The 25,520-nt window shown below is 45.1% G+C and overlaps 1 long non-coding RNA gene across 2 annotated transcripts in view; it reads right to left on the bottom strand.

Moving 5' to 3' along the window:
* Nucleotides 1–25,520, bottom strand: part of LOC141086035 (uncharacterized) — a 122,068-nt gene that overhangs the window by 29,526 nt on the left and 67,022 nt on the right. Inside the window, exon 4 of one of the 2 annotated variants that reach the window (XR_012231476.1) lies at nt 8,738–8,913. The exons of the other annotated variant lie outside the window; for it this stretch is intronic. This is a non-coding gene — a long non-coding RNA (uncharacterized lncRNA). The remainder of the gene's footprint in view (nt 1–8,737; nt 8,914–25,520) is intronic. 2 annotated transcript variants of the gene reach the window in all.

Genomic DNA, 25,520 nt, shown 5'->3' with positions numbered 1-25,520 from the left:
GGCTAAAGAAAAAGTGGCAATAGGAATGAACAGCGTAATATAAAAAAAAACATCCCAGCATCTGGAAAAAAAATAATAATATGGGAGTAAGTGAAAATGGCAGCACATTCCTTAATTGCATACTGTATCCATAATAGACAGACAGCAATGCATCCGAAATCTAGAGACAAGGCAAACTCTAAGTAAAAAAGCAGACAGCAACACCCCAATTTCCTCTAGAGTGTTTTATTCACCAGGCATGCAACATTTCATTTTTGTGTACTTGGATTAGATTGTGGAAGCAAGCACAGCCATCACCACAACTGACACCAGTAGTCTGGGCAGTAGTACTACCAAACGCAGGTCATAATTGTCATCCTTTGCCTCCGGAGAAGAAGCAAAGGACATTGAAGAATATATGGCACATGACTCATCTAAGTCACAACAAGATGATGTTACCTCTGACAGTGACACTGTTAGTTTGAGTAAGTGCTGTACATGTTTTTTTACCATCAGAGACATAACATTTAATATTTTTGTTAGCACCACGTCGGGTTCCCGACGTGTTGGGTAACTCACCCACACTGCAGTTGGTTCCTCTCTACCTCATGCTCTGCATGCTCCAAGCAGCACTTCCAGCCGGGCCTCTGGACATGTTCTAAGAGCACATGCGCACACTCCCGCCCTCTTAAAGGGTCAGCGCGTGCAATTGCTATTTCCTCCCCAGCCAATGGTTTGGAGGCATTATGTTTACAGCTCTGGCAAAAGTTAAGAGACCACTGTTATGGATCTGCAACACAGAACTAGGGTTGAAGGGGGAAAACAGACCCTGCACTATGACTAAGCTGATACCCTACAATGGAGTGGGTGACCAATTCCTTGCGAATAGACCCACCGACGATCCAAGGTTAATCTCAAGCGAAGACCTAAAGATTGGAGGGGGGTCCCTGAAAGATCTAAGGACTGGATAAAAAAATGGGTTACCTCCTAATAGAAAAGACAGAGAAGGCTGCAGAAACAAACTGAAAACAGAAACTAAGACTAGCAGAACCAGAGGTCCCAGCAATGCAAAAATTAAACACACCAAAGGCAAAGCAAAGCTCCAAGCCAGAACTCAAGCGAATTAACACTGTTGTTCAGCAAGGACTGGGAGGCAGGTGCAGGTTAATAAAGAGTGATACAATCACCTGACCCAAGACAAACCCAACACCAGAAGAAAAAGACCAGCAGCCAGAACACCACAAGAAAATGGTGGATAATCACAAACTAAACAGATTCTAACAGTACCTCACCTTTAACGAGGATCCCCCAAATCCTCTAGGCCGGGACTTATTCGGAAATCTCCTGTGAAAAGCCTTAATTAATCTTGAGGCTGAGACGACCACAGCTTTCAACCAGGAATTGTCCTTGGGACTGAAACCCTTCTAGGACACAAGATACTGTATCCCTCCTCTGTGCCACCTGGAATCAGGAATGCGTGAAGTCTCAAACCCGCAGTCCTCATCAATTGCAGGAGAAAATGGCATAGCCACCTTATCTGGTGTGTCAACTTTCTTCAGTAAAGAGACATCAAAAACTGAATTAATTTTCCAGGACGAAGGAATGTCCAATCTCACCACTGCTGAGTTGACAATCTGAACCACTTTGAAGGGTCCTACAAACTTAGGCCCCAACTTTTTAGAAGGGATCTTCAAACGCAGATTCCTAGAGGACAACCAAACCATGTCCTCAAAAACAAACCTCACCTCCCTTCTTCTCTTGTCAAAATATTTATTAGACCTTCTATTAGCCTGATTCAGATTATGGCGCACACTGGTCCAAACCCTTTCCAAATTTCCAGAAAAACTCTCCTCCTCAGGCACCGTCGCCCCAATCCTAGAGAAAGGACCGAAAGATGGATGCTTCCCAGTACAAGAAAAAAAAAAGGAGAACACTCAGCCAAAGAAGACGTATGATTATTGAGAGCAAACTCGGCTAATGGTAGATATTCCGACCACATCTCCTGAATGTCTGCTACAAAACATGTCAAAAACTGCTCAACATCCTGGTTCTTCCTCTCGGTCTGTCCATTGGACTCTCGATGATAACCTGACGAAAATGACAAATGAACCTTAAGTCTGTCACAAAAGGCACACCAAAATCAAGCCACAAACTGTGGTCCCCTATCGGAGACAATGTCCGTGGGAATACCATGGAGTCTGAAAATCTCTTTCACAAATGCCCTGGTAAGTGTCTTAGAGCAGGGTAATTTATTGAACGGGACCAGATGACACATCTTACTAAACCCTTCCACTACAACCCAGATGACAAAAAACCCTCAGAGACCGGCAGGTCGGTGATAAAATCCATTGCAAGATGCGTCCATGGAGAACTAGGAACCTCTAACAGGCAAAGCAACCCTGCCGCCGGGGCATGAGAAGCCTTAGACCTAGCGCACACGGTACACTGACGCACCCACTTGACAATATCTCTTAGCCACCCCGGCCACCAGAAAATCTGACCAATCAACTTTCTAGTTTTGGCAATCCCTGGTTGACCCACCAAACGAGACTCATGACATTCCGTAAACAAAGCTCTCCTCAGGGCTTTAGGCACAAATAATTTCCCATACGGAGTGTTAGTTGGTGCCGCATCCTGGCCTTTAAGAATGCTGTTTTCCAACTCAGAACCTAATGCTGCCACCACCACCCTTCTCTGCAGAATAGATTCCTCCTTTTCAGTATTAACCGCTGGGGAGAAACTTTGAGATAAAGCATCAGCTTTAACATTCTTTGTCCCAGGGATATATGTCACAGAGAAATGGAACCTGGGCATTCAAACGTTTAGCAGCATCCAGATAGATCAGATTCTTATGATCAGTAAAGACTTGTATAGGACGTCTAGCGCCCTCCAAAAAATGTTGCCAATGCTCAAATGCAAGCTTAATAGCCAGCAATTCTCAGTTCCCAACATCGTAGTTGAGCTCCGCCTCTGAAAATTTCTTAGAAAAGAACACACAGGGATGCACCCCATCCTCTCCTTCCTGTGACAGAACAGCCCCCACTCCTACTGATGAGGCATCCACCTCTACCAGAAAGGGCTTAGTCTCATCTGTCTGAATCAAAACATCTCCCCCAGGGGCCCAACATCCATGAGCAGCCAAGCATCTCCCCCAGGGCCCCCCCATTCATTAGCAGCCAAGGCCATGCTTCTCCCCAGGCCAGCCCCCCATTCATGAGCAGACAGGCCATGCTTCTCCCCAGGCCAGGGGTCCCCCCCATTCATGAGCAGCCATGCATCTCCCCCAGGGGCCCACCCCATTCATGAGCAGCCAAGGCCATGCTTCTCCCAAGGCCAGGGCCCCCCCATTCATGAGCAGCCAGGCCATCATGCTTCAGTTCTCCCCCAGGACGGAGCCCCCCAAAATCATGCCTGCCATGCTTCAGTTTTCTCCCCCACCCAAGGAGCCCCCCAAAGTCATGCCTGCCTCCTCGGTCCCAGTCCCTCAGTCCTGCTCAGCTCTGGTACTCTTATCTTGTGCAGGCAGGCAGGGCAGGCCAGAGTCCAGACCAAGAGGATCCACACTGTGTCCACTCCAGTCACAGTGTCTGCACTCCGCACATTCCTCCTGACTGAGCTGCTGCTATGGGCAGGGGCACGGCCACACAGACTCAGACAGACACGTGATGTCACACACTGACCTGTGGCGGAACTGCAGCCACCGACTGGCCGGCGCCACAGGGCAGGCAGTGTGAGTGACAGTCAGACAGTCTGTCTTCCCTCCTCTCCTCCCACACGGCACTGATGCTGCTGGCTGATCGCTGATGATCTCTCACCTCAGCTCTCAGGGCTGGCTCCTCTGCACTGGGCCGCGCTGGCACGCAGCCTCAGGAGGAGTCAGACCCCTCCCGTTGCCTCCTGCAGGGGGGCTGCTCTCCTCTCCTCCTTACTGGCTCTGCAGCACTCGCGCTCCACAAGTCCACATGGCTAATTTGCATGAATAATTAGCCATGTGGTGCTGGAGGCTGGAGCGGCCCCCTCTCCGCTGGGGCCCCCGGCAATGAACCGGGTGCACGGGCGGTAGGTGCACCCCTGAAAGTGACCCTCTGGGGTATTAAAGGCTGTCTTCCATTCGCCGCCTTCTTTTACTCGCAGAAAATTATATGCCCCACGGAGATCGATCTTAGAGAACCACTTGGCTCCAACTAATTAGTTAAACAAATCCGGAATTGGCGGCAAGGGGTAAGGATTGCGCACAGTGATCTTATTAATCTCCCTGAAATCTAGACATGGCCTAAGACCCCCGTTTTTTTTGGGACAAAAAAGAATCTCAGGGCAACAGGGGACTTAAAGGGTCTTATATGACCTGCAGCAAGACTAGTCTGCAGGTATTCCTTTAAGGCCTTCCTCTCAGGAATCCTCAGATTAAATAAATGACTCTTAGGGAGAGTAGCACCTGGGACGAACTCAATAGCACAATCATAATCTCTATGTGGTGGTAGAGCTTGTGACTCAACTTCTGAAAAGACTTTCCATTAGCCATGGAATTCCAGAATTCCTGAATGGTTTCAGGTAGCTCACTTTTCACAACAGCAGCAATGTGTGCATCACAACATTTCCCATAACACCCCTGACCCCAGGATCTTATCATACTTGCCGACAAGTCCAGTACAGGATTGTGCATTTGTAACCAGGGTAACTCCAGGACAACAGGAAAAGGCAATTTATCAAGTACAAACAAATCTAAAGATTCCTGGTGTTCCATAGTCACAGTGAGTGGAAACCCGTTGACCTTTCGAGAAACGCACCCATGCTCTAGAGGAGTGTTATCAATCGCCACTACAGGAAAAGGGGATGATAAAAGGTACAGAATCAATCTTATACTTGTCTAGAAATTGTTGATCAATCAAATTAAGTGCGGACCCACAGTCCACCATCACTTGAAAATCAATAGAATGACCCCGACAGGTAGAACTACCAGAAAAAGAAACTCCTGCGGACCGCAAAAATGCAATACGAACGGGAGGGTTACTCTGATTGACCTTTCTTTTCTCTTTTCCTTATTTATGCGTCCTTCACATTGCTTAATAAAATGGCCAGCCTTACCACAATAAAGTTCCCCATATTCCACGGAGGTCTCTTGAGGGACAGGGTCCAGCAAAATTGAAGCCTTCTCCTCATTCTGCCTGCCTCTCAATCTGTTATGCACCCGGATAGCCAACTGCATAGCATTTTCCAAAGTAGCAGGTGCAGGATATGGAATGAGTGAATCTTTAACCCTGTCATTCAAACCTGCTAAAAACTGACTCTTGATCATTCCAGCTGACTTCAGAAGACCATCGTCTGTACTGGGTACAATATCTCTCAGCGTTGCAAGAACCCCATTTCAGTCGTCTGAGTTCTGCCTCATATGTAGTGACCCGATCAGGATTGTCATATAATACCCCCATAGCTGAAAAAAACACTTCTACTGACATAAAACAAGGGTCCTCCGGACGCAATGAAAATGCCCAAACTTGCGGCTCACCTAGCAATAATGACTAGAGTTGAGCGATACCATCCGATACTTCAAAGTATCGTATCGGATGGTATCGGCCGATCTTTAAAAAAAGTATCGGTATCGCCGATTCCGATACCGGAAGTCCCATTCAAGTCTATGGGACTTCTGGTATCGGAATAAGAAAAACCCTTTCCTGCCCTTGTACAGCCTCTCTGGGGTCTGTACGGGCCTTTCGGGGGGCTGTGCCGGCCTGCCAGGGGGTCTGTGCAGGCTCCGGTGGTCTGTGCCGGCCTGCCGGTGGTCTGTGCAGGCTCCGGGGGGCTGTGCCGGCCTGCCGGGGGGCTGTGCCGGCCTGCCAGGGGGTCTGTGCAGGCTCCGGTGGTCTGTGCCGGCCTGCCGGTGGTCTGTGCAGGCTCCGGGGGGCTGTGCCGGCCTGCCGGGGGGCTGTGCCGGCCTGCCAGGGGGTCTGTGCAGGCTCCGGTGGTCTGTGCCGGCCTGCCGGTGGTCTGTGCAGGCTCCGGGGGGCTGTGCCGGCCTGCCGGGGGGCTGTGCCGGCCTGCCGGTGGTCTGTGCAGGCTCCGGGGGTCTGTGCAGGCATCGTCCGATGGGACTACAAGTCCCATCTGGCGATGCCTGCTACCATGACAGTGATTGACACATTAGCCAATGATGGGACAGTAGTAGTCCCATCATCCGGCTAATGTGTTAAATGTAAAAAAAAAAAAAAAATTACATGCTACATTCATACTACATACTACATACATGCTACATTCATACTACATACTACATACATGCTACATTCATACTACATGCAACATACATACTACATATATACTACATGCATGCTACATATATACTACATGCATGCTACATACATACTACATGATACATACTACATATATACTACATGCATGCTACATACATACTACATATATACTACATGCATGCTACATACATACTACATGCTACATGCATGCTACATACATACTACATACATGCTACATATATACTACATACATACTACATATATACTACATGCATGCTACATATATACTACATGCATGCTACATACATACTACATATATACTACATGCATGCTACATACATACTACATGCTACATGCATGCTACATATATACTACATACATGCTACATATATACTACATACATACTACATATATACTACATGCATGCTACATACATACTACATATATACTACATGCATGCTACATACATACTACATGCTACATGCATGCTACATACATACTACATACATGCTACATATATACTACATACATACTACATATATACTACATACATACCACATACATACTACATGCATGCTACATATATACTACATGCATGCTACATACATACTACATATATACTACATGCATGCTACATACATACTACATGCTACATGCATGCTACATACATACTACATGCTACATACATACCACATATATACTACATACATACAATACATTCATACAATACATACATAGACATACAGTACATATAACATAGAGTAACATACTTACCAATACTTGTCACATTGTTCCCCGAAGCCATTGTCGTCTACGGAATAAATATTAACATAACAAACCACAAAAATACTCACCCACGATCCGAAGCAGTCCACGAGTGTGTCCCACGACGATCTTGGGTAGAGAACTGCAGCATCAGCTGATGCTGCCGTTCTCTACGGGCTGCAGGAATCCAATGACGGAAGGTAGGTATCCTTCCGCACTGTATTCCTCCGCCACTTAAAAAAAAAAAAAAGTCCCTAGTCTCACTTTATGCCATTGCTGCGTGGGAATTTCCCACACAGCAATGGCATAAAGTGAGACTAGGGACTTTTTTTTTTTTAAGTGGCGGAGGAATACAGTGCGGAAGGATACCTACCTTCCGTCATTGGATTCCTGCAGCCCGTAGAGAACGGCAGCATCATCTGATGCTGCAGTTCTCTACCCAAGATCGTCGTGGGACACACTCGTGGACTGCTTCGGATCGTGGGTGAGTATTTTTGTGGTTTGTTATGTTAATATTTATTCCGGAAAGACAATGGCTTCGGGGAACAATGTGACAAGTATTGGTAAGTATGTTACTCTATGTTATATGTACTGTATGTCTATGTATGTATTGTATGAATGTATTGTATGTATGTAGTATATATGTGGTATGTATGTAGCATGTAGTATGTATGTAGTATGTATGTAGCATGCATGTAGCATGTAGTATGTATGTAGCATGCATGTAGTATATATGTAGTATGTATGTAGCATGCATGTAGTATATATGTAGCATGTATGTAGTATGTATGTGGTATGTATGTAGCATGTAGTATATATGTAGCATGCATGTAGTATATATGTAGTATGTATGTAGTATGTATGTAGCATGTATGTAGTATATATGTAGTGTGTATGTAGTATATATGTAGCATGTATGTAGTATATATGTAGTATGTATGTAGCATGCAGTATGTATGTAGTATGTATGTAGTATATATGTAGTATGTATGTAGCATGCATGTAGTATGTATGTAGTATGTATGTAGTATGTATGTAGTATATATGTAGTATGTATGTAGCATGTAGTATGTATGTAGTATTTTTTTTTTTTTTTTTTAACATTTAACACATTAGCCGGATGATGGGACTACTACTGTCCCATCATTGGCTAATGTGTCAATCACTGTCATGGTAGCAGGCATCGCCCGATGGGACTTGTAGTCCCATCGGACGATGCTTGCACAGACCCCCGGACATCAGCACAGCCCCCCGGCAGGCCGGCACAGCCCCCCGGCAGGCCGGTACAGACCCCCACAGGGTGCACAGCCCCCCGGCAGGCCGGCACAGCCCCCCGGCAGGCCGGCAGAGACCCCGGGCAGTCCACACAGCCCCCCGGCAGGCCGGCACAGCCCCCCGGCAGGCCGGCAGAGACCCCCGGAAGGCCCGAAATGACGGCGCATCATGATGCGCACACACCGCGCATCATGATGACGTCAGGCCGTCAATCAACTGAACTTCCGATTCCGATGCCGAATTCCGATATTGAAAAAATATCGGAAGTCGGTATCGGAATTCCGATACAGCAAGTATCGGCCGATACCCGATACTTGCGGTATCGGAATGCTCAACACTAATAATGACATAATCCCCACACGCTGTAATTCAGCCCCTGAAGACCTGTGTCTAAGCCGAAAATAAAGTAAACATGCATTTTTAAATGAAAAAAATTCCTACAGTTTACCAGAAAAACATTCGGGCAAACCCACCTTAGGTTCTTCAGAGTGGATTCCAGGGCAATTACTCATGTGCTGTTGTAAGCTGGCAACTTCCAAAGTTAAATTTTGTAGGCGTCGAGTAAGATCTTGAACGATGTTCATATTGCAGAAATCCGGGAGGGTTTTTTTTTTTCATACTTCTTTTGGCTGGACAAACTGTTATGGATCTGCAACACAGAACTAGGGTAGAAGGGGGAAAACTGACCCTGCACTATGACTAGGCTGATACCCTAGGATGGAGTGGGTGACCCATTCCTTGCGAATAGACCCACCGACGATCCTAGGTTAATCTCAAGCGAAGACCTAAAGATAGGGGGAGGGGGGTCCCTGAAAGATCTAAGGACTGGGTACAAAAACGGGTCACCTCCTAATGGAAAAGACAGAGAAGGCTGCAGAAACAAACTGAAAACAGAAACTAAGACTAGCAGAACCAGAGGTCCCAGCACTGCAAAAATTAAACACACAGAAGGCAAAGCAACGCTCCAAGCCAAAACTCAAGCAGATTAACACTGTTGTCCATCAAGGACTGGGAGGCAGGTGCAGGTTAATAAAGAGTGATACAATCACCTGAACCAAGACAAACCCAGCAGCAGAGGAAAAAGACCAGCAGCCAGAACACCACTTTCAAATGTTCAGTTTGTCTGATTTTTATCTTTATAGGTATATTTTTGAGTAAAATATAAATTGCTCTTTTATTCTATAAACTACTGACAACAGGTCTCTGAATTTCCAAGCAATAAATTTTGTATTTTTTTCTGACAAAGTAAAATGGTCAAAATTTTTAAAAAAAATCAGTGCTTTCAGACCTCAAATAATGCAAAGAAAACAAGTTCTTAACCCCTTCACCCCCAAGGGTGGTTTGCACGTTCATGACCGGGCCAATTTTTACAATTCTGACCACTGTACTTTTATGAGGTCATAACTCTGGAACGCTTCCATGGATCCAGGTAATTCTGACATTGTTTTCTCGTGACATATTGTACTTCATGTTAGTGGTAAAATTTCATTCAAATAACTTGTGAGAAAAACGGAAATTTGGCGAAAATTTTGAAAATTTCGCAATTTTCCAACTTTGAATTTTTATGCCCTTAAATCACAGAGATACGGCACACAAAAAACTTGATAACTAACATTTCCCACATGTTTACTTTACATCAGCACAATTTTGGAACCAAAATTTTTTTTTGTTAGGAAGTTATAAGGGTTAAAAGTTGACCAGCGATTTCTCATTTTTACAACACCATTTTATTTTTAGGACCACATCACATTTGAAGCCACTTTGAGGGGTCTATATGACAGAAAATACCCAAAAGTGACACCATTCTAAAAACTGCACCCCTTAAGGTGCTCAAAACCACATTCAAGAAGTTTATTAACCCTTTAGGTGCGTCACAGGAATTTTTTTGCATATTTAAAAAAAAATGAACATCTAACTTTTTTCCTAAAAAAAATAATTCAGGTTCAATTTTTTTTATTTTACCAAGGGTAACAGGAGAAATTGGACTGCAAAAGTTATTGTGCAATTTGTCCTGAGTACGCAGATACCTGATATGTGGGGGGGAACGACTGTTTCGGCGCATGGCAGAGCTCAGAATGGAAGGAGCGCTGTTTGACTTTTTCAATGCAAAATTGGCTGGAATTCAGATTGGACGCCATGTCACGTTTGGAGAGTCCCTGATGTACCTAAACAGTGAAAACCCCCTACAAGTGACCCCATTTTGGAAACTAGACCCCCCAAGGAACTTATCTAGTATGTGGTGAGAACTTTGAACCCACAAGGGCTTTACAAAAGTTTATAACGTACAGCGGTACAATTAAAAAATCATATTTTTTCCACAAAAATGATCTTTTCACCCCAATTTTTATTTTCCCAAGGGTAACAGGACCCTAAAAGTTATTGTGCAATTTGTCCTGAGTACGCTGATACCCCACATGTGGGGGTAAACCACTATTTGGGCGCATGGCAGAGCTCGGAAGGGAAGCAGCGCCATTTGAAGTTTTTGGCTGGAATTGAGATCGGACACCATGTCGCGTTTGGAAAACCCCTGATGTACCAAAACAGTGGAAACCCCCCACAAATGACACCATTTTGGAAACTAGACCCCCTAAGGAACTTATCTAGATGTGTGGTGAGAACTTTGAACCCCCATGGGCTTCACAGAAGTTTATAACATAAAGCCATACAATTAAAAAATCATATTTTTTCCACGAAAATGATCTTTTCACCCTCAATTCTTATTTTTCCAAGGGTAACAGGACCCTAAAAGTTATTGTGCAATTTGTCCTGAGTACGCTGATACCCCACATGTTGGGGTAAACCACTATTTGGGCGCATGGCAGAGCTCGGAAGGGAAGCAGCGCCATTTGACGTTTTTGGCTGGAATTGAGATCGGACACCATGTCGCGTTTGGAAAACTCCTGATGTACCAAAACAGTGGAAACCCCCCACAAATGACACCATTTTGGAAACTAGACCCCCTAAGGAACTTATCTAGATGTGTGGTGAGCACTTTGACCCCCCCAGTGCTTCACAGAAGTTTATAACGCCCGGGCGTGAAAATAAAAAATTCGTATTTTTTCCACAAACATGATCTTTTAGTCACCATTTTTTTATTTTCCCAAGGGTACCAGGAGAAATTGGACCCCAAAAGTTGTTGTCCAATTTGTCCTGAGTATGCTGATACCCCATATGTGGGAGAAAACTACTGCATGGGCACACGTCGGGGCTCGGAAGGGAAGTAGTGACGTTTTGGAATGCAGACTTTGATGGAATGGTCTGCGGGTGTCATGTTGCCTTTGGAGAGCCCCTAATGTACCTAAACAGTGGAAACCCCCCACAAATGACACTATTTTGTAAACTAGACCCCCCAAGGAACTTATCTAGATGTGTGGTGAGCACTTTGAACCCCCCAGTGCTTCACAGAAGTTTATAACGCCCGGGCGTGAAAATAAAAAATTCGTATTTTTTCCACAAACATGATCTTTTAGTCACCATTTTTTTATTTTCCCAAGGGTACCAGGAGAAATTGGACCTTAAAAGTTGTTGTCCAATTTGTCCTGAGTATGCTGATACCCCATATGTGGGAGAAAACTACTGTATGGGCACACGTCGGGGCTCGGAAGGGAAGTAGTGACGTTTTGGAATGCAGACTTTGATGGAATGGTCTGCGGGTGTCATGTGCGTTTGGAGAGCCCCTGATGTACCTAAACTATTGAAACTCCCCACAAGTGACCCCATTTTGGACACTAGACCCCCCACGGAACTTATCTAGATGTGTGGTGAGCACTTTGAACCCCCAAGTGCTTCACAGAAGTTTATAACACTCGGACGTGAAAATAAAAAAATCATTTTTTTCCACAAAAATGATATTTTTGCCCCCAATTTTTTATTTTCCTAAGGGTAACAGGAGAAATTGGACCCCAAAAATTGTTTTGCAATTTGTCCTGAGTAGGCTGATACCCTACATGTGGGGGTAAAACACTGTTTGGGCGCATGGCAGAGCTTGGAAGGGAAGGAGCACCATTTGACTTTTTCAACTCAGAATTGGCTGGAATTGAGATCAGACGCCATGTTGCATTTGGAGAGCCCCTGATGTGCCCAAACAGTGGAAACCCCCAATTCTAACTCCAACCCGAACCCCAACATGCCCCTAGCCCTAACCCTAACCCTAGCCCTAACCCTAGCCCTAACCCTAACCCTACCCCAACACACCCCTAGCCCTAACCCTAGCCCTAACCCTAATGGAAAAATGGAAATAAATACATTTTTTTTATTTTATTATTTTTCCCTAACTAAGGGGGTGATAACGGGGGGTTTGATTTACTATTTATGGCGGTTTTTATTTTTGGCAGCTGTCGCACGCTAAAAGACGCTTTTTATTGTAAAAATAGTTTTTGCATCACCACATATTGAGAGCTATAATTTTTCCGTATTTTGACCCACCGGGTCATGTGAGGTCTTATTTTTTGCAGGACGAGTTGATGTTTTTATTGGTACCATTTTCGGGCACGTGAAATTTTTTGATCGCTTTTTATTCCGATTTTTGGGACGCAGAATGAAGAAACACCAGCGTTTCATGAATTTCTTTTGGGGGGGTGCGTTTACACCGTTCCGCGTGCGGTAAAATTGATAAAGCGGTTTTATTCTTCGGGTCAGTACGGTTACAGCAATACCTCATTTAGGTCGTTTTTTTATGTTTTTGTCGGTTTTATGCAATGAAAACTATTTTATATAAAAAATAATTATTTTTGCATCGCTTTATTCTGCGAGCTATAACTTTTTTATTTTTTTGCTGATGATGCTGTGTGGCGGCTCGTTTTTTGTGGGACAAGATGAGGTTTTCAGCGGTACCATGGATATTTATATGCGTCTTTTTGATCGCGCGTTATTACACTTTTTGTTTGGCAGTATGATAATAAATCATTATTTTTTGCTTCGTTTTTTATTTTTATTTTTTAAGGGGTTCGCTAAAGGGGTTAACTAATGGGACAGTTTTATAGGGTGGGTCGTTACGGACGCGGCGATACCTAATATGTGTACTTTTATTGTTTTTTTTTTATTATTTCCAAAAAATGGATTTATTGGGGGAATATTTTTTTTTTTTCTAATTTATTTGGCGATTTTTTTTTAATTATTTTTACACTTTTTTTTATTTTTTTTTTTACTTTATTAAATAGTCCCAGGTGGGACATCACTGTCCTGTGACAGATCGCTGATCTGTCACATCACAGATCACTGTGACAGATCAGCGATCTGACACAGGCACTGCAGAAGGCTTCCTCATGCCTGCGCTTTGCAGGCACTGAGGAAGCCAGCTTCCTTAGGCCCCCGAAGGCCCCCGTCGCCATCTTGGATTCGGGGGCCTGGAGGAAAGGAGTCCCCCGCAGCAGCGCTGCACATTGCGCTGCCGTGGGGGGCTCAGGGAAGCACGGAGGGAGCCCCCTCCCTGCCGATGCTTCCCTTTAACTCCCTGTACACCGCGATCATGTTTGATCGCGGTGTGCAAGGGGTTAACGTGTCGGGGGCGGTCTGTGACCGCCCCTGACACATTGTGCCGGGTGTCAGCTGTGATAATCAGCTGACACCCGGCCGCGATCAGCGGCGCTCACCACGTGGGCGCCGCTGATCGCACCCGACGTACTATCCCGTCCATGGGCATAGGGGCCCAGGTCCCATGGACGGGATATACCGTCGGATGTCAGGAAGGGGTTAAATTTAGAAACAACAATACTAATGTTTTAACACAGGAAGAGTTCTGACATCAATATTTTGTGGAATAACCATTATTTATATAAACAGCTTTCATGCGTCTTGGCATGCTATCCACCAGTCTTTCACATTGCTTCTGGCACAAAAATTTAAGCAGTTCTTCTTGGTTTGATGGCTTGTGACTATCCATCATCCTCTTGATTACATTCCAGTGGTTTTCAATGAGGTTCAGGTCTGGAGAATGGGCTGCCCATGACAGGGTTTTGATGTGGTGGTCTCTTATTTTTTGCCAGAGCTGTATATTGTTTCCTCTCCACTGGGGAGGTCCCTGAGCAACCTTCCTGTTTTAGTCTATGTTGTGTAAGGTCGCATACCAGTGCAAGTCCTGCCTGCTGTACTCTAACTACAAATCCTGCCTGCGGTACTCTAAGTGCAAATCATGCTTGCTGCACTCTGAAGCAAATCCTACTTGCTGCACTCTGAAGCAAATTTTGCTTGCTGCACTCTGAAGCAAATCTTGTCTGCTGTACTCTGAAGCAAATTCTGTCTGCTGCACTCTAAGGGTGTGTGCACACGCTGCGGATTGTACTGCGGAATTTTCCACGTGGATTTGTCAAAAACTGCAGGTAAATCCGCAGGTCAAAAGACCTGCGGTTTATCTGCAGTTTTTCTGCGGTTTGTTCTGCGGTTTGTCCTGCAGTTTCACACCTGTCATTGCGCAGGTGCTAAACCGCTGCAGAATCAGCACAAAGAATTGACATGCTGCGGTTTTGAAACCGCAGCAAATCCGCGCAGAAAATTCCACACAATCTGCACTGCGAATTTCATTTTACATTGATTTTAATGGTACTATACACTGCAGCAGAAACTGCTGCGGATCCGCAGGACCAAAACCGCTGTGGATGCGCAGCAGAATCCGCAGTGTGTGCACACACCCTAAAGCAGATCCTGCCTGCTGCACTCTGACACAAACTCTGTGTCATGGTTAGGACATGGTTAATGTCCTGTTCTCACAGGGTTAACTTTTGCCAGCCTCTCTTTGGATCTGGGAGGGGTATTTATACTCACTCCAGACTAGCATTCTCTGTCAGCTATACTATTATTCTGGCTGTGTGTCTGACCGACCCCCCTGGTGTGTGTGTATACTGCATTGTTTGTTTGATTCCCATGTATGACCCGGCCTGTCCCCTCACTCTGAACTCCGTCTCACGTTTTTGGTACTATTGTCTTTTCTAGTTCTGACCTCCCGGCTTGACTATTGTTACTCCGCTACCGTTTGCCCCTATTGTACCGTCTATTGCCCGTTCTGGTTTTCTGATCTATTGCTACGTCCTGACTATCCGCTCTGTCTAACCCTTTGGTACTGTCCTGCTATCTTGTGCATTGACCCCGGCTTGATCTGGTTTCCGCCCCTGTCTATGCCCCTTGGTAACTTGTCCCATAGTTACCTTTCTAGGAGTTTCCCTGCAGCTCCTAGCTCTGTGGAGCTTAGGCCACGCCCCCAGCAGTCACATGCTTCAGGTCCTGATAGTTTGAAGCACGCATTGTCACCGCTGCTGCCCTGCTCCACAGGTATCTTTGAGCACGGTTTTTTGTACTCAGGACATGCGCACTGGCTCAGTGAGCGAGTGTAGTGCAGTGTTCCTGACACTCTGTCTCTGACACAAACTCTGCTGCACTCTAATATGAACTTGGTCAGCTGCACTCTGATACAAGCTCTGCCTGCTGCTCCATCCAGTCTGTCCTTCAGGTCCAGCTGCTGCGCGACCATTGGTATGCCCTGGAGTGGCACATAGCGTTCATCAGGAGCCAAGTCTAACCTCACCATCAGAGGCTCTAGTGAATAGTCAGGTGATCGCTTAGTCACGCCCCTCCAGGCTCTCCGCAGTCCATGGCACAGTGGTTCCACAAACCACGACAATTTTCAACTGTTAATTTTCAATTTCGCCTTTTTTGCCCTTTAATCTCCTATGTGATTCAAACACTAAGCAGTGCTGGTTGCACTGGCAGCCACATTGGTAGGGACATTGGCAGCTAAACCAGTAGTAGCGCCCTTATTTGGGGCAAATCTAGAGAAAGGAACCAGGAACGGACAAAAAGGTCTGGACAATTTCCACACTGATATAACTATCAATGAGGCAGGGGTAATGATGATGATTTTGAGGTAGACAAAGACCTGTGAACTAGATCGGGGTGGACGAAGGCAGGATGCTTTCAGATGAGGCTGATATTGTCAAAAAGAGTGGAGCTGACATACAGCCAAAACATATTATGGTGGCAGATCTTCTGTCATCAGCTTGGGACCAAGTGATGCTGATGTTGGTGAAGGAAGCTCAACAGTGCCTTAACCCCTTAATGTCCAAAGACGGACACAGTCCGTCATTAGACATCTCCCCTGCTTTGATGAGGGCTCCGGCGCTGAGCCCACATCAAAGCCGGGACATGTCAGCTGTTTTGAACAGCTGACATGTGCCCGCAATAAGCACGAGCGGAATCGCTGTCCGCCCGCGCCTATTAACTAGTTAAATCCCGCAGTCAAAGCTGACAACGGGCATGTAAATAGCACTTCCGACCGCCGGGCCGGAAGTGAGCTCATCGCCGACCCTCGTCACGTGATCGGGGGTCGGCGTCATGTTGCCTGGACAACCAGAGGTCTCATAGAGACCTCTATGGTTGTTCCAGGCTGATGGCTTTCAGCGCCGCCCGGTGGGCGGCGCTGAAAGCACAGGAGTAAATCTGCTACATATGGGCAATATGCTCATTGCCCATATGTAGCAAAGCCGATCGAGTTGTGCATGCTTCAAGCCTCCTATGAAGGCTATTGAAGCATGCCAAAAGTAAAAAAAAAATGTTTAAAAATAGAAAAAATAAAAAAAAACTAAAAGTTCAAATCGCCCCAATCAAAATAAAACAATAAAAAAAATCCCACATACACATATTAGGAATCGCCCGATCAATAAAAAAAAGCATTAACCTGATCGCTAAACGGCATAGCGAGAAAAAAAGTCAAAACCCCAGAATTACGTTTTTTTGATCTCTGTGACAATGCATTAAAATGCAATAACTGGCGATCAAAAGAACTTGTCTGCATAAAGGTGGTATCATTAAAAACGTCAGCTCGGCACGCAAAAAATAAGCCCTCACCCGACCCCATATCACGAAAAATGGAGACGCTACAGGTCTCGGAAAATGGTGGGGGCTTTTTTTGTTTTTTTTTAGCAAACTTTGGATTTTTTTTCACCACTTAGATAAAAAAGAACCTAGACATGTTTGGTGTCTATGAACTCGTAATGACCTGGCGAATCATAATGGCAGGTCAGTTTTAGCATTTAGTGAACCTAGCAAAAAAGCCAAGCAAAAAACAAGTGTGGGATTGCACTTTTTTTGCAATTTCACAGCACTTGGAATTTTTTTCCCGTTTTGTAGTACATGACATTGGTAAAATCAATGGTGTTGTTCAAAAGTACAACTCATCCTGCAAAAAAATAAGCCCTCACATGGCCATATTGACAGAAAAATAAAAAAGTTATGGTTCTAGGAAGATAGGGAGCGAAAAACAAAAACGCAAAAATGAAAATAACCCCGGTCCTTAAGGGGTTAAAGTTCTGTTTGTTTTAGTGGTGAATCCTATGTGAAGGCATCTTGGGTTGGAATTCTTTTGAAAATTGCTAGAGGACCAATCTATTGCAATGTGCAGGATCTACAGTAAAAAACAAGCCATGGACATCAAAGATAGGCAAACACGTGGATGTTTTAAACATATTTAAAAAGTTTGGTTCTGGTACCCATATTCGAACCCGGACCCCATTCAAATGAATGGGGGCCTTAATATCTGGTGTTTCCCATGCTGTCATCTGTGTGACAGCACAAGAAACACTGGCTCTGATCAGTGGTAAGTTCGTTACCACTGGTAAGAGCGCTGCAGTTCACAGACTGTCATACAGATGACAGTGTGTGAGCCAGGAGCTCTGACCAGCAGTAAAAAGATTACCGCAGATCACAGGCGTTGAATAATGAGAGTACTACTCTCATCATCCTATACCTGGCCTCGCTGAGAGTAGCAAGAGTAGGTGTACCATGATGGGATTATTCAGCAGCCAATGCCTGTGCATTAAATAAACTTAAAAAAAAATGTAAGGTCTCTTCTATTCTTGGTAACCAGCGCAGGCAAAACCGACAGCTAAGGTCTGCAGCCCCCAGCTGTCATCTTTATTATGGCTGAATATCAATCATAGAGGGGTCCAACACAAATTTTTTTAAATTATTTAAATAAATAAGTTTAAAAAATGTTTTTTGACAACCAGCCAAACTAAAGCAGACAACTGGGCTGGTATTTTCACACTAGGAAGAACCCATTGATATTGGACCTCCCCAGCATAAAAATAGCAGCTCGCAGCCACCCCAGAAAAGGCGCATCTATTAGATGCATCAATTTTGGCATGGCTATTCACACTTGCCCTGGTGCAGTGGCAAGTGGGGCAATAAATGTGAATTTTGATGACCTTTCTCAGATCAGCGCTACACGCTGCAAGGGCATAATCACACTCTTGTCACAGTGTGTTCTGGCTGGCTTGCTGAGCGGTCACTTCATGCCAGTGCTCAACAATCCACCCAGATGCAGCAGAGCTGGAGTTATTCTTGGGACAGCATCACATAGGGATTCTCAGTGGACATGTGAGGAATATGGTAGTTTATTATTTTTTATTTTACAGTAATAAATGGGAAAAGAGGAACTGGGAGTAGTTATCTAAAATAAATGACTGTGTCTTTCTTTCAATTTAAGGACTTTATTCTGGCTGTGTATTTTTCACAATCTGACTATGGGGTTAGTAATGGGGGCATATTATAGATGCCTCTCCATTACTAACTTGTGGGCTTGATGTGAGCTGACATTACAAAGCTGACATCAACCCCACAACTATTTCCCCACTTGCCACTCCACCAGGGCAAGTGGAAAGAGCGTAGACTAAGTGCCAGAATTGATGCATCTAATGGATGCATCATTTCTGGGGCTGCTGGGAGCTGATGTTTTTAGTTTGTCTTTTATGACCATCGTATCTAAGAAACTGATGCATTTATCATCACTAGTCATGGTGAAGGAGAGACCTGTCCAGGTCGTGTTAAGAGTGTCAAAAAAGGTAGTAAAGGTCTCAGTGGGGCCTGTCCAGATGCAGAACACATCATCGATGTATCGTTTCCATATGCGACAAAATGTCTTAAATAGTGGGTCAGTGTAGACCACCTGCTCTTCAAAATTGGCCATATAGCTATTAGCATAAGGAGGCGCCATGTTAGATCCCATTGCTGTACCCCTAGTTTGAAGGTAAAAAGTATCTTCAAACATAAAGTAATTCCTTGTCAAAACAACTTCCAGTAATCGTATAATGAGATCCACAATGTCAGCATGTGTGTTGACCCGGGTAAGTAAATTATGTACACAACGCATACCTCTATCATGTGGGATAGAGGTATACAGGTCCTTAACGTCGAAGGAAACTAGTATAGCCCCATCTGGTAGGGGACCCATCTCACCAATTTTCTTGAGGAAGTCACCTGTATCCAAAAGAAAAGAAGGAGTGTCCCTAATTAAGGGTGTGAGCAGTTTTTCAATGAAAATCGATAATAGGGAAAGGACTGAGTCTGTGGATGCCACAATTGGATGACCCGGAGGATTATCTAGGTTTTTATGCACCTTCGGTAGTGTGTAAAAAACAGGAATGGTAGGGCTTGAATTCGTTAAGAATTCAACTGTTTTGTTATCAATTATTTTTCGGTGGTAAAAGTCAGTCAGAATATCTTTTATGAGGTCTCTGGTAGTGGGTAAGGGATCCCTCTCTAGTTTGGTTTAGACCGTTGAATCATTAAGTTGACGATAGATCTCCTTCATATAACTGGATCTATCCATCACTACTATGGCTCCGCCCTTTTCGGCGGGTTTGATAATGATATTTTTGTTGGCCTGTAGTGATTTCAAAGCTTGAAAGTCAAAGGAGTCTAAATTCGAGGGACAATGGAGTTTATGACCATTAATGTCCTGTCTCAGTTTGTTAAACGATGTATTAACAAAGTCGATAAAGGTTTCCAATGCATGAGACCCCCATGGGGGAATGAAGGAACTTTTAGTGCGGAGACCAAGTTTGGTTAAAGATAAGAGACATTGGTCAGTATGAGGAGGTGGATGCACTGGTTCTATTGTATTGTTCTTTGAAAAATAGACTTTAAGTCTAAGGGAACGGTAGAACCTTTGCAACTCCATGTCCATCTTAAACGTATCCAGATTATAAGAAGGGCAAAAAGACAAACCTTTTTGCAACAGGCAGTGTTCGGCTATACTTAAAACTCTAGATGAAATATTTATCACGAGTGGACTTCTACCTGAGACCGAGTGACTCTGTTCAGGTCGGAGTTTCTTCTTTCCTCTCCCCCTACGTATCCTTTTCCGCGAGGTCTTCTTCTCTGTCCTAAAAAATGGTTTTGACCAGTGTAGGTATCTCATTGCTCGGTCTCAGAACCTGAGGTTGAGTGTTCCGTTGAAGACCTAAAATCCAACCTGTTACGAAAAGGACGGGGGATAGATTCAAACTGCCACCTATATACCCCGTTCGTAGTCGTCTGCGTCCCTCTGGAATTTAGCTCTCTTTCTACTCTCCATGTCCCGTTTGTGCTGGTCGGTCACGGTTTTTTTTTCTATATGAGCATTCACTTGCGGTCCATTTACTATATAACACCCTTTATCATTTCATTAGGAATTGACACATCCTTTACTACGCTACCGCCTTACCTAATTATCATAAGCAGTCGGGTAGGTTCGCTTTTCTATAAAAAAAAATTTTTTACTTTTTTTCTATTTTTTTTCTATTACTTCATTTTTTTTCCCCCTTTTTTTCCTCTTATTTTCTTTGTTTCGTTATTCCGTCTGATTAACTTCAGACATGATTAACAGCATGTTCATCAGTAATCTTATCTTTGTTACATTGCTGTCTCAATTATTGTATATAATGTCCACATAAAATTATGATGATTTGGTCATCTTTTGGATTGTAATTTTGCTTTCTTGTTTGTCATGCTCGACCGCAGACTGACGAAGGCCAGGTTGTTGGCCGAAACGTTTTTGCAGACTCCCTAAATAAAATTCTTCTCCAATCTCATGAATACTAGAAGTTGAGTGCCAAGTTATTTTCATTATTACTTCTCGGTTTGGGTAACCTACTTGTGCACCCTGCAGCAGTGCCAAGCTATACTTCACAAGTGAACTACTGCATGTCCCGGAACACAGAAATGGCAGCGAAATACTTCAGGGACATAGTTCACCAGCGCATGCGCATTATCCGCCATCACATGAATAAGCTTCAGGTGGCAACGGGCGGTCTCCAATTTTGCCCATTGAGCCCCTAGTCCATCAATTTGCAAAGCTGTAATAGGCAATGGGGTGGAAGTCTCTACCCAGTATGTGATCCCCCACACTCTGCCAGCCGGGTGGGATGATGCTTACAGTCCGACACCTGGCACTCACTTCTGAACGTGAGCACCGCACGCTGTATGGCTGGGCGGCCAACGCTCTGTGCACTCACTGTCTCTGCGAGGCCCTCACATGTCCTCGGCAAAGTCCTGGCTCTGCACTGTCCCTCTGTCTGCAGAGCACAGCGCACACCTGTGTCTCCTCCCTGACAGGGAGAAACTGAGCTCCTTTCTGCGCTTCCTGTACTCTACCCAGTCTCGCCACACTCCCTCTCAACAGGTCAGGGGTCATGGAACGATGATGTTTGCTGATATGTTGTTTACACATTGTTCAAGCCAGTTAGTTGTTGATTTGCAAAATAGAGGAGGAAAACTATGCAAATAGATTACATAATCAAACAATGTGAGTTGGTCTTATCCCCATTTTTCCCCCTTTACCTGTCAATACAGGATGAAGGACAGTTCTTAACTATAAAAAGATTATATGCCTCTGTAGCATAAGACAGATATTCAGCCAAGACATCCAGACATTCAAATATCCAAAGAGCTAGAGACTCTCTATAGGACAGCAGCCAATACATCATGGCTCCATCACAAGGGACACAGTTTTGCCATTGTACAGAATGTCAGCTTAGGGGACCATGGCCCCAGCTGAAAGAATACAGATCTGCTTCATTGACCATCACGACTCCATGGATACATTTGGGGTAGTCAAGATTTGGCCCCACCGGTCACCTGAGCCCCATAAATACATTTGTGAGGGCCAGGAAATGGACTCGTCGGTCGCCTGGCTCCATGAAGATGTTCAGAGAAGCCAGGTTGTGAACCTCCAGTCAACTAGCCTTGTACCTCAAAGGACTTTAATCTTACTAAGTTTGTCGCTACCTCCTCTCTGTGTGCATGCCACAGGTGGGGTAGTCTGCGCTGGAAGCTCTGAAGTTGCATCTGCTGTTATGCCGGCGAGTCAGCGGAAGGGTGGTTCAATAAAGTATTGCTACACTGTTTTACCCTCACCCTGTGTTGTCCGAGTAGTGTAACACCCATGGAGAAAGGAGAGTAAGCATTTAGTGAGATGATCCCTGGTTCAGGCGGTTTTGGCTAGTGGACCAGGGCACTTGATGACTCCCCGTGTCTACACACCAGGCAATGTCCAGATGATACCCAGTGAGATACTGTACAGAGGCCCAACTACGCTTGTCAAGACCTGGAGTTCTGAACTACATCGGTCAATACTCAAATTACAAACTGCACTGCTCAAGACCAGAAACCTAACCTTGCACCAATGAAGCCCCAGAGGTCAGACAATACCCATCGAGAGCCGAAACCTAGTCCTTTCCTCCCCAGGTCTAGGAGACACCTGCCGACATTCAAACACCAAAGATCTGCAACGAGAAAACAACTAGCTGTTGATAGTGATGGTGTAGCTGCAGCAGGTAGAGGATGTGGTGGATCTGTGCCTATTACGTGTCCAAGTGCAACACCTTCCTCAGGTGAAAGCAGGTGACAGGACATTCTGCGTCATTTCGTAGGTCCATGTACCGCTGTCTGAATGGGGAGTCCAGAATATGTTGAATTGGTGTTAGATTGAATGGAGAGTACATCCAGTTCCATTGTATTGTCTTCCAACTATTCCTCTGCAGAAAGCGCAGAGCTGGACCTGAGGAGCAACTTTCTTCCATCTCACCCCCTTGCAAATCAGCCAAGCAGTCTGTGCCCTAAGTAATGCAGCAGTCTCTTCTTCTTTTTGATGAATCCGCTGGCTGGGGTTCCATGTTCCATCCACATGGCCTTGCCCCACATGGGGAAGAGACTGAGTACATTAATTCCAAACCACTTGTTATGTTGTAGGATTAATACATGGGAGGGCTAATGCACACAGTCAGTGGACCACTGCAGCACATCTCAGGGGATGATGAAACTCAGGTGCCAACTGCTGCGTTTTTCTGTAGTTTGTAGACCGGTGAGGAGGGCAGGCTTGAGGAGTGGGTGGAAGATGATGCAGCGGTGATGAAGTTCTAGAATCCACAGAGCAAAGGTCATCTGTGTGACATGCGCAGTTCGGAGGAAGAGGAGGAGATGATGCAGCGGATAATGAAGTTTTTGAAGACACATAGAGTGAAGGCCATCCATGTGATGTGCGCAGTTCAGAGGAAGAGGAGGTGGTCATGATACCCCAGCACCATAGCAAAAGATAGAGTAAAGTGCAACAACACTGCAGCCAGCCTCTAGCCAGTATGTTGGTTGCTACAGTCCACCTCTGTGAGGAAATGCGCAAACTAAACCCAGCTCATGGAAGCTCCCTGGCATGGCATTTCTTCAGGCAATGTGCTGATGATAAGACATGCGGGGTTTGCACATTATGACATCAGAACTTGAAGTGAGGCATACATGTTCTGAACCTGAACAGCACCTGCATGACAAGGCATCTGAATTCCAAGCATGAGATGCAGTAGAGTACGCACCTTAAAAAGCATGACAGATCTGAGCCTCCTTCTGCTCCCTCTTCTGCTTCAGTCTTGGCCTTTTCCTCCCACACACAATCAATAGGGCCACCTGCCTCCCAGCAAAGTGAAGATATGACAGCACATCCACTACCAGCAGTGTCACCAAGCACCTCCACACAATCTCCTGGAAGTTTTCAGCTCTCCACTCCCTAAACCCTCAAGAGAAAGAGGAAATACCCCCCTACACAACCATGAGCCATGGTCCCGAATTACAGCATTTCCAAATTACTGGACTTTTAAATTCTGTCATTCCAGCTGGTGGAGACTGATAGTTTTAAAAACTGATGGCGGTGACTGTCCTACAGTAGGGTGTTCCTAGCCGCCACTAATTTTCCAGGTGGGCCACCCCTGCCCTGCACACACATGTGGAGGACCAAACCAGATGTGCATTGCACAATGCAATCAGTGGAAATGTCCACATAACCACCAATACATGGACTAGAAAGAACGGCCAGAGGCATTACATCTTTAAAATTGCCTACTGGATAAATGTACCAGTGGCTGGGACAGAGGAGGAAGGTGTTCTAGTGCATGTTCTACTACCACCATGATTGCTGGACATTTCTCTGTCCATGTGGCCTCCTCCTACTCTGCTTCCTCCCCCACCTCCTCTTTCGGTCAAAGTAAGACCTGCACCACCAGCTTCAGCACAGCCATGTGGAAATGAAAGCAGGCTGTTATGAAACTTAATTGTTTTTGGGACAAATCACACACCACGAAGGAGCTGTGGATGGGGATCAGATAGCAGACAGATGATTGTTTGGTGCAGGTGAACCGCAAGCCTGGCCTGGTGATGTGAAATAATGAGCATTTTCTCACCCTGCTGCTGCTCGCCTATCTGCGCTGCAGCGTCACTTCTGTTTTCCCACTCACCACTTCATATGCGATGTACCAAAAAGGTGTAACTCCAACTTGCTTATGTTGGAAAGATTGTGCGAGCAGCAGCAGGCAATAGTGGATGTGGAGAAACAATGGTCAGTGCTTGTTCTCATCTGCTGGCCCGAGCCCGCATGGACCAGTGCACATCCCACTGAATGCCCACACTCCTTTCCCGTGAGCATAATACTACTCAGACAACACAGGGTGAGGGTAATACAGTGTGGCAATACTTTATTGAACCACCAACCGACAATAACATATAGAACAGTCCCAGAAAATACACAAGATGGTGCAAATTACAGAGTCTCATCCTTTCGCTGGCTCACAGGGATTAAAGCAGCTGTGACTTCGGGGCTTCCAGGGCTGATTATCCCCATCAATGGTTTTACTTTTGGTGGGCACCTATAGAGGACGTAATTACAAGCTTAAGAAGCTGACAGTCCATTGAGGCTTGTGTTCAGGTGACAACCTGGCTTCTCCAAGCGTCCAGGTGACCAGAGGGTCTCAATCATGGCTTCTCTGAACATCTTCATGGGCCCAAATGACTGGTGAGTCTCAATTCTGGATTCCCCAAATGTATCCACGGGTTCAATGATGGTCAATGTAGAAGATCTTTATTCCTCCAGGTAGGGCCGAGGTTCCTTATGCAGGCATCCCATATAATGTCATTTCTGTGTTCCCTTTGATGGTGCCATGTTGCCTTGGCTGTAGTTCTGTAGAGAGA

This window comes from Dendrobates tinctorius, unplaced genomic scaffold, assembly GCF_039654945.1.
Source record: "Dendrobates tinctorius isolate UK_male_01 unplaced genomic scaffold, ASM3965494v1 ptg000030l, whole genome shotgun sequence".
NCBI lineage: Eukaryota > Metazoa > Chordata > Amphibia > Anura > Dendrobatidae > Dendrobates > Dendrobates tinctorius.
The sequence above is the reverse complement of the archived record's forward strand: the minus strand, read 5'-3'. Positions and strand labels throughout refer to the sequence as shown.